This window comes from Nicotiana attenuata, chromosome 5 (genome assembly GCF_001879085.1).
Source record: "Nicotiana attenuata strain UT chromosome 5, NIATTr2, whole genome shotgun sequence".
NCBI classification, from domain to species: Eukaryota; Viridiplantae; Streptophyta; class Magnoliopsida; order Solanales; family Solanaceae; genus Nicotiana; species Nicotiana attenuata.
The window spans coordinates 30,055,467-30,071,209 of NC_031993.1; the positions used below are offsets into that span (position 1 = coordinate 30,055,467).

A 15,743-nucleotide genomic window follows, 5' to 3' on the forward strand; every position below is an offset into this window, starting at 1 on the left:
TGCCCTATTTAGATCTTTGTAATCTACGCACATTCTTAGTTTATTCCCCTTTTTGGGAACTACCACCACATTGGCCAACCATTCGGGATATTTTACTTCCCTAATAGACCCTATCTTGAGGAGTTTTGTTACCTCGTCTTTGATGAATTCATGCTTTACCTCGGACTGGGGTCTCCTTTTTTGTTTCACCGGTTTGTATCTGGGGTCGACACTTAGTCGATGGGTGGTTATCTCCGGCGGGATCCCTGTCATGTCTAAATGGGACCAAGCGAAGCAGTCGATGTTGTTAATAAGAAATTGAATGAGTTCTTTCCTGAGTTCGGGGGTCAATCCCGTCCCCAGGTGTACCTTACGATCCGGGAGATGCTCGATCAATATGGCTTGCTCTAGTTCTTCAATAGTCGACTTCGTCGCATCCGATTCTTCGGGGGCGACGAAGGTTCTGGGAGCAAGGAAATCTTCTTCGTCATCCTCGGGGGTATGTTGGCTCTCCAACTCTTCCGAGGTGGAGAGTACAGAATTCGGTACCTCATCATGGACCGCGAACATTTCTTTTGCCGCATACTGCTCTCCATATACTGTCTTTATTCCGTCCTTTGTAGGAAACTTCATCATTTGGTGCAGGGTCGATGGCACTGCCTTCATATTATGTATCCAAGGCCTACCGAGCAAGGCATTGTACCTCGCATCTCCCTTAATGATGTGGAATCTGGTATCCTGAACTGCATCGGATATGCTGACCGGGAGGGTGATCTCTCCTTTTGTTGCTTCGCCGGCCATATTGAAGCCGTTGAGGATTCGGGAGGTAGGTATGATCTGGTCGAGTAATCCGAGTTGTTCTACCACCGTCGATCTGATTATATTGGCCGAGCTACCTGGATCCACGAGTACACGTTTGATTTGAATGTTATTTAAGAGAAACGAGATTACCAGCGCATCGTTGTGTGGATGAGACAGAGTCTCGAAGTCTTACTCGCTGAACGCGAGGATGTCCTCAGGTACGCAACCCTGAGTTTGCCCTTGTGTTGCTGCGGAAACCTTTATCCGCTTGATCACGGGCCCCTAGGGAACGTCGGTCCCTCCTATAATCATATGGATGACGTGCTGAGGTTCTTCCGGTTCACTCTCCCTATTTGCCTTTCTTTCTTCCCGGGTGGGGTTCTCCCGAGTGTCTTGTTGATTTTCTCGGCGCATACTCCTGTTGGTGTGGGAACTTACGCCAACGTGTTGAGTGTTGCATGAGACCATATCGACGGAAATCGGTTCTGGTGTGACCTCAGGGTTTTGTGGTGGCATACCAACACCTGGAATAGCTACACCGTTTTCTCTATGGTCCTCCAGACTGTTGTTTTCATGTGCGTTTACTGAGTTAGACATTTTGACCTGAAATCAAAGATCTTGGACAAGAAATAGCATAAAAGTTAACTTGTGTTATGTAGTGAACCAGCAAGAGAATAATCACTATTATTTTTAGCCCCACGGTGGGCGCCAAACTGTTTACCTTGAAAATAGTAATAACAATTAGATTTGATTTTGTGGTTCTAAAAATATATGATCTATTTTTATGCTAGTTGTTTAGTAGATGCTAAGTGACGAGGTTAGAAAATAAGATAAGAAATTGAAGATAGCTTTAGAAACCAAACCAAACGGTTGAGAATCGGGGCCTCGAGCTAGCGCGCGCGGGGCCTCGATGTCGAGTCAGATACTCATAAAGGGTCCGATGAAGGATTAACAGCCACTAGGGTTGTGATTGCAGCTCTTTATGACCAATAACAAGCAATAAATGAAGAACAGTTAATGAGATATAATAAATGTAAATAAAGCAATAAATGTAGGCAATAGAACCAAATAGAGAGTATGTTTGAGTTAGAGAGCAGAAAGAATGTTCTTGTATTGAATGAAGTATCTTGTGTGTTGGAGAGAGTTCTTTTACAAAATGTTAAGGCCCCCCTTTATAGATGAGGGGAACCTTAATATGATACAAGTGCATTTATTACATAAGTAGCCCGTACAATCACTCAATCAGCCTGGCGCAGGCTGTCACTGTCCGCGCAGGCGTTGTCAGAGAAAGTACTGCTCCAAGGGAACTTCCCGCTCACTTGTGATAACCACCGGTTCGTTCTACCTCGATATCGGGCACGAAGAGTCCTCGAAGACTTCGAACCCCGAGCCATTCCCTCGGCCCCTCGGGGTGAAATTGCGCAATGTCTCGCCGATCGTGGAATCGGCCTTTCCGATTTTGGCCGCATACAAATCGCCTACAAGAAAAGCCTTGAATCTTGAATTTACCGTAAATTTGAGGTATTGGTTATGATAATAAGCAGGGTTATATCAGATAAGCTAAAACATGGCACAACTGGAAAATTTGATGCTGCAACAAAAAGGACAATCTTGCTGCTTTAACATGATAGTTAAACCTTAATGTAAACCCCTCCCTTGTCAAATGAGTATGCAAATAGTTAGTCAGTTTATCTACTTGTTTAATGTTCAGAAACTCAACTGAGATATACAGTCAACAAAACAAATCTCAAGTATGAGGATCTGCCCAACAAATGTATAGAGAGGGACATAGAGATTCAGGCCTCTGCACAAACACAAGAAATCGTTCAATAGAAGCACCAGAACATGTCCACGGAAGCAGAAGAATTCCTGTGCAAGCATCAGAACAATGTCAGTTTGGTATTACGAGGCACTATAAGAAATTGATGCAAAGCCATAAACTGATGTCTTGTTCCCTCTACAATTAATTCTATAATTAACTAAACAAAAATTTGTTTTTTGTGTGTGTGTGTGGAGGGGAGGGGGGGGGGGGGGGGGTCTTTAGGCTACAGGTTCATAGACTATATTCTGTAAAATGGTAACAACTTAAAAAGGGAAGATGAAAACAAGCAACTCTTTAAAAAGGAAAATTATTTGGCTAAAGGTGCACCTGTGATACTACTGCTAAAGGTGGATACTACAGCAGACGATCCGCTCCTACTGTAGCAAATAACTTAAAACCTGAAAATGACAACATATTTCTGCATCAAGAGTACAGTAAGCATCCGCTTCGTCTATAGTTACCTTCTTGAGTGATAAGTACTGATAGATCTCGATTAGGAGTCTCTGTAATCATAATCAAGGAGATAGATGACATAAACTCTTTTCCAGAATTTAGAGAAGCTAGATAGCAGCTTTACCCTCACATTGCTTAAAAATGTAAAGCATAAAAGAAGAGCCAACAATAATTCTAGATGAGTTCGCTCTGAGATTACTCATGATTCAGAGAAGAGAGGACACATTTAGACTTTGTTTTGAAGACTGCATATGCCCAAAGTTAACTATTCTTCTCCTTAAAGCACCACCATCATACTGAACTGACACTAATCCAAGTATAATACGTAAGCGTAACCCCTTTTTACGTAATACAGTTTACCACGGTATGTTATCTGATGAAATAATCACTGTATATTTCTCCGGGAAGGAAAAATATTTTTCTCCCTATGAAGTAATCAAATACGAGGGGAAATGAACAAGAAAACCTGAAAATGTTCTTGGAATATTTCTATACAGCATCATCTCAAGCATTAAGCAATATATTAACCCTCACTTCCGTTGCCAAAGAAAGGAGAGACAAGACTAGGAGTGGCAAACGGGTGGGGCGGGTCGGATACGGTTCGGGTTGAAAACGGGTAATGAAAAAACGGATCAATTATCCGACCCGACCTATATTTAATATGGATAAAAAACGGGTTAACCGGCGGATAGTATGGGTTACCCATATTATCCATGACTTCTTGTATATAATCACTTTTGGGAGGATTCTTAGTCTCTCTAACTTGAGGAACCCCCAATTTGAGGCTTTACAAATGTAAAAGTTAGACCCATTGGTTATCCATTGGTTACTTATTGGTTATCCATTTTCTATATGGATAATATGGTTCTTATCCATATTTGACCCGTTTTTAAAAAGTTCATTATCCAACCCATTTTTTTGTGGATAATATGGGTGGTTAACTGTTTTTTTTTAACCATTTTGCCACCTCTAGACAAAAGACTATTCATGAAGATTTGAGCCTCATATATGTAGGAGTTATATCAACCATCAAATCCCTCAGATTGCTTAAAAACATTATGCACAGAAGTGGTCTACTTTACATGTGTTGTCTGTGAGATTAACTCATGATTTTTTTTATTCCGTGTTTGGTTGGATTTTCCTTCCGGTATAAGCAATACCAGGATTATGGTATCCACAATTCTGGTATTATTTTATACTATATTCAATATGGGATTCTAATAGAAAGAATACATATGACTTCACACCATAACAAAAAATGGTCCATGTTTTTAAGTTTTACCCAACCTAGCTTATATTGTACATATTTTGAAAGCACTAGCAAATTCAAAACTTGTGTTCTCACAACCATTGCTTCTAAAAGCTATGGAGTTAAATATGTGTTCTCACAACCAATGCTTTCACTCTTTCTTCTCACATCTTCTACATATGCTTCAAGGGGCCGTCTGTCATTGCTGCTTCTTACCCTGTGTCACATGGTTGCAATGTAAGAAAATTGAAGAGTAGAAGTGCACCATTGAAGGCCATTTAAAGCTTTACTTTCGAAAATAAGATTTTTTGAGTTTGTTAGTTGTTTGGATTGGGTGTTGTTCCAATTGATTGAAAATATCAAAAGGAGATCAAAATTTAAATTTGAAGTGATTTAGAGTAGATTTGAGCAAGATTTCAATTAAATTTTAGAAAAGACGCAAGGAAGAACACGAAGTCAGTTTTTTGTATAATTATGTATAATCTTGTATAATAGTGTATATGAGTGCATAAACACATCTTATACACTATTATACACTTTTATACACCTTTATACAAGCGTCTGTAGACGAACTTCTTCCACGATTTTCAGTGCAATTCTTGTTCAAAACCAGTCCAAATCTCCATTAAATGACTTCAAATTTTATATACAACCTCCTTATACTATTTCTAACAAGTCTAAATAACACTCACTCCAAATTTCTCACAAAATCAAATTCGAAATTTAAAAACCCACATGTTTAAGCTTGTTAAAAATTTAATTTTCATCGTCCAAATGGATTTGGTTTGTTGAACTAATATTTGAGCCACTGTTACTGATTTGAAAATTAACTTAAAAGCTTGAGCTATCTTTTTAAAAAATTAGATAGCAATTTCTAGAACCTATTGGAGTTAGATGTTGAATCTTAGCCTATTATTTTTAGGTTAATTAGTTGTAAATTGAAATATGAGCTATAAAATTGAAAAGCAGGGAGCTCAATTGTTCTTATCTAAAAAAATTCCCTCTAATACGAGGATTAGCAGTCTTTGGATAAAACACCTGAAAGTTCAAAATATCCTTGATTGCGTCTTTCTTTTTTCTTAATTACTTTAAAGATAAGGGTAAATTATAAACATAACTTTATCCAACTTAAAACCAAATGCATGCTTTTCATCATACACCATGTATCCCATTTTCAATGCAATGAACCAAACAGTCATCAAAAAAGTATATGCACAAGGGATTATTAATCCTAGTATTACGATCCTTACAGATCCCGGCATAACTTTGTATACAAACCAAACGACCCCTTAATCACTGTATATTTTCTTCAGGAAGAATTACCATCAATAAACTATATGACACGAAAGTATTCCTATTTACAAAACTCTATGGGGTTAATACCATTCAAATAATTAAAAATCAATAAGAAATTGCGAACGAAGTTCATGTAGTACCTGTATATAGCATCATCTCAGAAGGTGGGAGGAACAAGACTCTAGTTCCAGCTCTATACGACATAGGAGGAGTTCTATCATCCATTATATCCCTTCTACTGATCCTCTCTCCTATTGTAGGCAATCAAACTTGCACATGCATCTAGTACAACATCATCCTCACTCATAAAACACAATGGTATCAACCCAGCGTCATCCGGTCCTTTAACTTCAAATTTGGTGCAAGACTCCTCAATCCCATAGTCTTTCATCGTCCACATAGTATTCTTTATTATCCAAGTAGTATTTGTTTCTTCTGTTTCAGACAAAATACAAAGACACCCTCTGAGAGCCACAAGCTTACTGATCACATGTTTACCCTTGTCAATAGTAGTAGGTCCTGCACCTGAAAAAATTTCGAAAGCAACAATTACAGGTGAATAGTCAGAATCTTCACTAGCCAACCAATGCAAAGCCCCATTTACTAAAACCCCATTTTCCCAAATCCCTCTTACGAAAACCCCATATGCGACGTCAGGGAACCACCTCAAACGGTTAGGACCTGACCAATACAAAGCCCTTTTAACCTAAACCCTAGAAGCACGCTCAGGAACTGCACAATCATTAGAATAGAGTCTCCCCCAAAGACTCTCTTTGCTCTGTAGTAGTCTCCTCCAAAGACCCTTTCTCACAGAGTACACAGCCACAGAAGTATTAAAAATATCATGTGTATCAGCATAATCAGTAGCATAATAAGAAAGTGTAACTACCTTATAATCATCACTACGAACATCATACCCTAGACCATACATTCTAAAGCCACGATTGAAGCATTACCAGAATCTGGAATTCTATGGTACTTTAACGTCGTGGGGTTAATTAAAAATGTAATTTGTTTGTCATTTACAGCCAAGACCAAGCCATTACAGGAGCCACCGACAGTAACCCAGTTGTCTGAAAGCTGCTGCTGAAAGTCAAGCTTTCTTGAAACGACACCATTTCCATTTTGGTTAAAGGTTAAAGCGTGAAGAGACTGAGAACGACAGACAGTAATGAGCTTTTCTTCTTCATATTTGTGAGAATGAAAAGTGAGGTGAGCTTTAATGAGTTGTGGGCCTGAGAGAATAGAGCACCACTGCTTTGATACGCACCTGGATTGGCCTATCAACTTCGCCGGCAGACGGGAGAGTATCTCAGCTATCATTTCTTCATGTAGTTTTTCAAATTGTGTCCTCGCCATTGTTAGATTCGGAGGAGATTGGAATCTAAATTCTAAAGTAGTAGTAAGGAAACAATACCGAAATCAATTAGTAGTACGTAATGATTTGGGCTAAGTTGTTCGTAATTAGGCTTAGCCCATATTTATAGGGGTAAATTTTAAAAAAGCCAGATTTACAACTGGTCGTTCAAAAATAGCTAAATTTTAAAAGTAATCGAAATTTAGCCACTTTTTATATAAAGATAAATCTGAGCGAAAACACTGTTTAAAACCCGGAAAAATACTCCACTATATTATGCTTGAGTTCCAGCATAAGTATACTTGAACTCCAGCATATTATACTGGAGTTCCAGAATAAGTATGATGGAACTCCATCATAAATATGATGGAGTTCCATGCATAAGTACACTAGAACTCCAGCATAATATACTGGAGTTCCAGCAAGTATATTGGTCCAGTATAATATACTGGAGTTTGGAGCACCGGTGCTCCAGTCTCCAGTATATTATACCGGAGCCAGCAAAGTATACCGGTCTAGCATAATATGCTGGAGTTCATACACAAGTGCACTGAACTCCAGTATATTATGCTGGATCGGTCTCTATTGCAGCAAAATAGTGGCTATTTTTCATTGACTTGGTAAATGCTGGCTATTTTTGATTGACCAGTCCGAAAACTGGCTATACCGTGCTATTTTTACTATTTATAGGGATGTTTACATAAATAGGGGTAAAATTCAAAAATAGCCAAATTTACAAGTGGTAATTGAAAAATAGCCACAGTTTCAAAAGTAATCGAATTTTAGCCACTTTTCATGTAAAGATAAATCTGAACGAAAACATCAAAATTCGAAAAATATTCCAGCATAATATACTGGACTTCCAGCATAATATACTAGTCCAGCATAATATGTTAGAAGTTCATACACATGTGCTCCAATCTCCAATATATTATGATGGAACTTTTCGTACGTTGGAGTTCCAGCATAATATGCTGAAAGTTAAAATACAGGTGCATCAATCTCTAGTATATTATGCTGGAACTTTTCGTGTTGCGGTAAAATAGTGGCTATTTTTCAATGACTTTGCAAACGCTGGCTAATTTTTAATTACCTGTCCGAAAACTGGCTAGCCCGTGCTATTTTCACACAGTCACCCAGATTCATTGTTGGCCAGCATACATAGATTGTATACTGATTATACACGATTAAACATAAATTATATATAACTTGTAATGACCCGACTGGTCGTTTTACTTTCTAGAACCCCGTTCCCCTAAATAAGACTTCCTGTACTTGCTTTTACTGATTTATGACTTGCGGGGATGGTTGGTTCGGGACTTGGAAGAGTTTGAGTTGAAATCGGAACACTTGGTTCCTTAAGGTTGGCTTAAAGGGCCAAGTTTGACTTCGGTCAACATTTTTAGCAAACGACCTCAGAATCCAGATTTGAAGGTTCCAACAGGTTCGTATGATGCTTTCGGACTTGGACGTATGCCCGGATCGGGTTTTGGATGACCCGGGAGTGTTTTGACGCCTAATAGTGAAAGTTGATTCCTTAAGGATTTCTAAGTTCCTAAATATTTGGTTTGGAGCGGGTTTTTGTGTTCGAGGTTCAAACGGAACTTCGAGACCGGGAATAGTTCCGTATTGTCATTTAAGACTTGCACGCAATTTGGTGTCAATCCGAGTAGTATAAGTGTGTTTCGTCGCATTGGATGTGAATTGAAGAACTTGAAGTTCATAAGTTTGATCCAATTGATTTTAGGGGGTGATTCGTAGATTTAGTGTTGTTTCCAACGTTCTGAGGGTTCGAGCGAGTCCGTTTTATGATTTCAAACTTGTCGACATGTTCGGGCGGGGCCCCGGAGGCCCCGAGCGTCAATCGGACGAGGCTCAAGTTGAGTTAGAAAACTTGGGAAAGGGCTGAAGCTATAGTTTGCTGTCATAACCGCACCTGCGGTTGAACAGTCGCAGGTGCGAGACCGCAGGAGCGGTCCACCCATCGCAGATGAGGCCCCAGGGAGGGAACCCGAAAACCGCAGAAGCGACTCCTTTTTTGCAGGAGCGGGACGGGAGATGCATCCCCCAGCCAGCCCAAGCAAAGTCCGCACATGCGGACACTTCCTCGCAGAAGCGAGACCGCAGATGTGGTCCCTTAACCGCAGGTGCGAAAATCGCTGAAGGCAGTGCCTTCATTTAATACGGGAATGTGTCATTTTTGACACATTTCACTCATTGTTTGGGCAATTTGGGAGCTTCCAAGAGGGGATTTCAACCTAGCCATTGTGAGGTAAGTTACTCCACTTAATGTGAGTTTAATACTTGGTTCTTGGGTAGATTAACACCTAAAGATTTGTAGAAATCATGGGGTTAGAGTAAAACCTAGGGTTTTGATAAAAACAAGATTTTACCACAAAATTTGTTATGAAATGAAGTAAAAATCATATATTCTTAATCCTTAGGTTATGGGTAACAACTTCCCTCGAGAATTTCCAGAATCCGGGCACGTGGGCCCAGGGATGGATTTTAGGAAGCTTGTGTTTAGGGTCGGAAAATTGCTTTAATAGTTAGAATATGAACTCTTGAGCATGTATTGACTAGTTCTTACCCCGTTTGATTAGTTTCGGATCGTTCGGCTCCGAATTGAGGGTTTGAGCGTGTTCTTGATATTGGAGGTAAGCTTTGGAGCGAGGTGAGTCTCCTTTCTAACCTCGTAAGAGGGAAATAAACCCCTAGGTGAATTAAATAAATGTATGTGATTGTCTATGGGGGCTACGTACGTACGTGGTGACGAGAGTCCGTGCGTAGCTACTATTATGCTAATTGTCCGGGTAGTTTAGGACCTGTATCATGCCATATTTTCTATTGCTTACGTTCTTGCTTGCTACTGAGATCACTTAGGACATGGTAGGGATTGAAATAAATATAAATGAATGTACGCACTTACTTGAGAACTTGTATGAACTTATTTGACTATAAATGCGCCTTTATGTGCCTTCTTGATAATCATTGCTATATGTGGATCGGGCCGATCACCTCGGTAGAAATAGATGCATCTATGGTTTGCGCCATTCGACCCTCAAGCAGTGCATAGTTATTATTATGTTGGATTGGGACGTACGACCTCGGCATAATGTGCGCATGATATTTTTTTGGAATTCATCATGATTTACTCTGTTTAAATGCCTTGAAATTTAAGTAATTGCATGACGCGACTGAATTCGATATATATATATATATATATATATTGTTGCTCATTGTTCTGAAGCTGTCATTTTTCTACATGTCATCCATGCTTAGTGTAACCCATATATATTATTGATATTGACCTTAGTAAGTGTCAAGTCGACCCCTTGTCACTACTTCTTCGAGGTTAGACTGAATACTTGCCGGGTACATGATGTTTATGTACTCATACTACGCTTCTGTACTTAAATGTACAAGATCTGAGGCAGGTACATCTAGCTACCAGTCCGGTGCACGTCCCTGATTTGACCGAGATTCCACGGTGAGCTGCCCACTCCAAGCTATTCAGCAGCATACTGGAGTCTCTTCTTTTTGTTATTTCTGTCTATTCTGTTTCAGACAGTGGGATAGTTACATTCTTTTGTATATTCTACTAGTTGCCCTAGTACTTGTGACACTAGTTCCTGGCACACACTTTAGTAGACTATCATTTTGGGTTGTACTTATATTATTATGAAATTGGCAATTATCGATTGTTTTGATTATAAGTTAAGGGAAATTTTGGGAATGTTTAATACAATAATTGAAAACTTGCTAGTTGTTAGGATCGGCTTGCCTAACCACGGTGTTGGGCACCATCGCGACCTAGAGGGGAATTTGGGTCATGACAACATGGTATCAGAGCACTAGGTTCACGTAAGTCTCACAAGTCATGGGCAAACCTAATAGAGTCTTGCGGATCGGTACGGAGACGTCTGTATTTATCTTTGAGAGGCTATAGGGTGTTAGGAAACTACTCTTTATTCATCTCCTATCGTGCAGTTGATGGTATACTAAATTTTCTTCTTCTACTCTCTCACAGATAGTGAGGACGTGCACGGCAGACGTTCCAGATCCGGGGGAGCTGCTCCCCCCATTGCTAGAGGCTGAGGCAGTGGCTGGGGAGGGCACCGGACCGAGGTAGGGGACGAGGGTGTCCCAAAGCTATCCCAGTTGCACCATCGGCGGATCCTGCGGGGGATCCTATCATTGAGGAGCAGGGCGAGGTGCCCGTAACTGAGCCTACCCCGGCGGACTTTATGACAGCACCGGGTTTCCAGGAGGTCATGGGCTGCATGTTGCAGTTCATGGATACCATGACTCAGGCTTTCCAGAAAACCCAGCTACATCTTAGGCGGGAGGGGGAGCACAGACCCCTACTGCTCAGGCTCCTGGTTATGCAGCGGCAGTGTATCAGACTCCGGGTGCAGTACCCACGGATAGGGCTCAGCTAGTTGCTGCAGTGGCACCCGAGCCCAGACCGGCTGCAAACGGCGATCGGCAGAAGTTGTTGGACCGGTGGACTAGGCTACACCCTCCTATCTTCGAAGGCAAGCGTCATGAGGATGCCCAGGATTTCATTGATAGGTGCAGGGATAGACTGCACAACATGAGGATATTGGAGCCTTATGGGGTTGACTTCACTACATTCCAGCTGGAGGGCAGGACCCGTAGATGGTGGCAGTCCTATGTTCTTGGCAGACCAACGGGTTCTCCTCCCATTACTTAGGGTCAGTTCACACAGCTATTCCTAGATAGGTATATTCCACCCTCTGTGAGGGAAGAGCTGCGGTATCAGTTTGAGCAGCTTGAGCAGGGTCAGATGTCGGTGACCGACTACGAGGTGAGGTTGTTTGAGTTATCCCGTCATGCACTGATGATACTTCCTACTGACGCAGAGAGGGTGCGGAGGTTCGTTGCAGGGTGCATTCTGGTATTAGGGCCAACATGGCCCGAGGGGTGGAGATGGGGACTCCTTATCAGCTAGTGGTGGAGATTTCTTGGAGGATTGAGGGCTACCGTCTGAGAGGTACTAGGGAGCAGATGCAGCAGGACAAGAGGGCTAGATGCTCAGGAGAGTTCAGAGGTGCCCCGGCTAGGGTCAGAGGTCAGTTTGGGAGGGGTCAGCCCAGCAAGCCCCATTATTCAGCACCACCACCTCCCCGAGGTGCTCCAGAGTGCCCCTATTTTGGTGCCATTCCAAAGAGTTCTTACCGCCCGCCAGCCATCCAGGGTTCTTCCAGTGGGTATTCAAGTCCCCAGGGCTCTTCTGCTTCCTACTTCAATGCCATGCCGGAGAATCCATACCGCCCACCGACTATTCAGGCTTCTTCTAGTGGATCTACAGTCCATCAGGGCTAGATATCAGGGCAGCAGTTCACCACACCGCAGGGTTATTTCGACTGCAGAGATATGGGTCACATGAGGAGATACTGCCCCAGGCTTCGGGGCAAGGCAGTGCAGCAGGGTCAGCAGCCCATGATTTCAGCGCCGGTTGCCCAGCCGCCCAAAGGCGGAGGATAAACTTTTAGGAGCCGTCCTAGAGGTGGAGGCCAGGCAGGGAGGGGTCAGCCAGCTACTGCTCAGTCAGGTGGAGGCCAGCCAGCCGGCGCTCCAGCCAGATTCTATGCTATTCCGGCCAAATCAGATGCATTGGCCTCAGATGCCGTTACCACAGGTATTATTTTCGTCTACGGTAGGGATGCTTCAGTGCTATTTGATCCAGGGTCTACCTATTCGTATGTGTCATCTCTATTTGCTCATTTCTTAGATATTCCTCGTGAGTCCTTGGGTACTCCTATTCATGTGTCCACTCCTGTGGGCGATTTGTGGTTGTTGATCGGATATACCGGTCCTGTGTGGTCACATTCTGTGGATTCGAGACTAGAGCAGACCTCATATTGCTTGATATGACCGACTTTGAGGTCATCCTGGGCATGGATTGGTTATCCTCATACCATGCCGTCCTAGATTACCATGCCAAAACTGTTACTTTAGCGATGCCAGAGTTCCCAAGGTTGGAATGGAAGGGTTCCTCAATTAGTGCCTCTAGTCGGGTTATCTAATTTCTAAAGGCTCGACATATGGTCAAGAAAGGTTGTTTGGCTTATCTAGCTTATGTTCGGGACACCACCGCAGAGTCTCTGACGATCAATTCAGTTCCAATAGTCCGGGAGTTCGCCGATGTGTTTCCTTCTGACCTTCCTAGCATGCCACCGGATCGTGATATTGACTTTTGCATTGATTTGGCTCCAGGTACCCAGCCCATATCTATCCCACCGTACCATATGGCTCCGAAAGAGTTGAAGGAGTTGAAGGAGCAGCTTGAGGAGTTGTTAGCAAAAGGGTTTGTTAGATCGAGTATGTCACCTTAGGGTGCACCAGTGTTATTTGTGAAGAAAAATGATGGGACCATGCGGATGTGCATTGACTACTGCCAGTTGAACAAGGTTACTACCAAGAACAAGTACCCGTTGCCGCGCATTGATGATTTGTTCGACCAGTTGCAGGGTGCCAAGGTGTTTTCTAAGATAGACTTGAGATCAGGATATCATCAGCTGAAGATTCGGGACTCAGATGTCCCGAAGACTGCCTTCGGTACTAGATATGGCCATTATGAGTTCCTGGTGATGTCCTTCGGCTTAACTAATACCCCGACGCCGTTTATGGATTTGATGAACATGGTGTTCACGCCTTATATTGATTCCTTTGTTATTGTCTTCATTAATGACATATTGATATACTCGTGTAGCCTGGGGGAGCACGTGCAGCATTTGAGAGTAGTGATTCAGATCTTCCGAGAGCAGAAGCTATATGCTAAGTTCTCCAAGTGTGAGTTTTGCCTTGAGTCAGTGGCATTCTTGGGGCATGTTGTATCAGGAGAGGGTATTAAGGTGGATCCCAAGAAGATTGAGGCGGTTCAGAGTTGGCCACGCCCTACTTCAGTGATCGAGATCCGGAGTTTCCTGGGGTTGGCAGGTTATTATCGCCGATTCGTGCAGGGCTTTTCACCCATTGCAGCACCTTTGACCAGATTGACCCAGAAGGGTGCTCATTTCCGCTGGTCCGATGATTGTGAGACGAGCTTCTAGAGGCTCAAGACAGCTTTGACTACAGCACCGGTTCTAGTGTTGCCTTTTGGTTCGGGGACGTATACAGTGTATTGCGACGCTTCGCGTGTCGGCTTGGGATGTGTATTAATGCGGGAGGGGCGAGTTATTGCATATGCTTCACGTCAGCTGAAGATTCATGAGAAAAATTACCATGTGCACAATCTAGAGTTGGCCGCGATTGTTCATGCTCTTAAGATATGGAGGCATTATCTGTATGGGGTGTCCTGTGAGGTTTATACTGATCATCGCAGTTTACAACATTTGTTCAAGCAGAGGGATCTCAATTTGAGGCAGCGTAGATGGCTGGAGTTACTGAAGGATTATGACACCACCATTCTTTATCATCCGGGCAAGGCAAATGTGGTCGCAGATGCCTTAAGCAGGAAAGCAGAGAGTATGGGCAGTTTGGCATTCATTCCAGTAGAGGAGAGGCCACTAGCTTTGGACATTCAGTCCTTGGCTAATAGACTCGTGAGATTGGACATTTCAGAGCCCAGCCGAGTCCTTGCGTGTGTTGTTGCTCAGTCTTCATTATTGGGGCAGATCAAGGCTCGGTAGTTCGATGATCCGCATTTGGCAGTTCTCAAAGAGACGGTGCTGCAGGGTGGTGCCAAGGAGGTTTCTATTGGCGAGGATGGTACTCTGCAACTCCAGGGTCGCCTATGCATTCCTAATGTCGATGGATTGAGGGAGAGGATTCAAGAGGAGGCACACAATTCGTGGTATTCTATTCATCCAGGTGCTACGAAGATGTATCGTGACCTGAGACAACATTATTGTTGGCGGCGAATGAAGAAAGACATAGTTGAGTACATGGCTAGGTGCTTGAATTGCCAGCAGGTTAAGTATGAGCACCAGAGGCCAGGTGGCCTACTTCAGCAGATGCCTATACTGGAGTGGAAGTGGGAGCGCATTACGGAAGTTTGATGCAGTTTGGGTCATTGCCGACGGGTTGACCAAGTCGGCACACTTCATTCCGGTGGTGACTACTTATACTTCAGAGAGATTGGCTCAGATCTACATTCGGGAGATAGTTCTGTTGCACGGTGTGCCTGTTTCCATCATATCAGATAGAGGCCCTCAGTTCACTTCCCATTTCTGGAGAGCCGTACAGAGTGAGTTGGGGACCCGGGTAGAGCTCAGCACAGCATTTCACCTGCAGACTGACGGGAAGTCGGAGCGGACAGTTCAGATTCTGGAAGACATGCTTAGAGCATGTGTGATTGACTTAGGAGGGCAGTGGGATCAGTTCTTGCCTTTGGCCGAGTTTGATTACAACAACAATTATCAGTCCAGCATCGAGATGGCTCCGTTTGAGGCTTTATACGGTCGGCGATGTCGTTCTCCTATCGGGTGGTTTGAGCCTGGTGAGGCAAGCCACATCAGCTCAGAGTTAGTTAGAGTCGTTACAAGTTGTTAGAAAGTTAGTTAAGAATCAGTTAGTTAGTAACAGTGTACAAGCTGTAAAGTCAATTGGCATTTTATTCCATATAAATCATTGTATTACAGAGATTACATTTTCATAATAATGAGATTCAACTTTCTACTCTACTCTTCTTCTTCCTTCTTCACAATTTCTCTTCTCAAACATAGCTGTCCTCCCAAGCCTCACTGTTAAGCTCCTGATCAGCTGCTAAATCCTCGAATTCTTGGTAATTCCTGCAATTCAGTAACATACTCGGTATA

At 42.8% G+C, this 15,743-nt stretch overlaps 1 long non-coding RNA gene across 2 annotated transcripts; it reads right to left on the reverse strand.

The window, feature by feature from the left end:
* Window positions 1,904-7,002, reverse strand: LOC109225582. Of its 2 annotated transcripts, XR_002067946.1 has the most exons (4): window positions 5,741-7,002; window positions 2,930-3,000; window positions 2,501-2,649; window positions 1,904-2,258 (listed from the first exon to the last, which is right to left on the reverse strand). It is a non-coding gene; the product is annotated as an uncharacterized LOC109225582 (long non-coding RNA). The 2 variants fall into 2 exon arrangements; XR_002067945.1 differs by having other exon boundaries at window positions 1,904-2,649.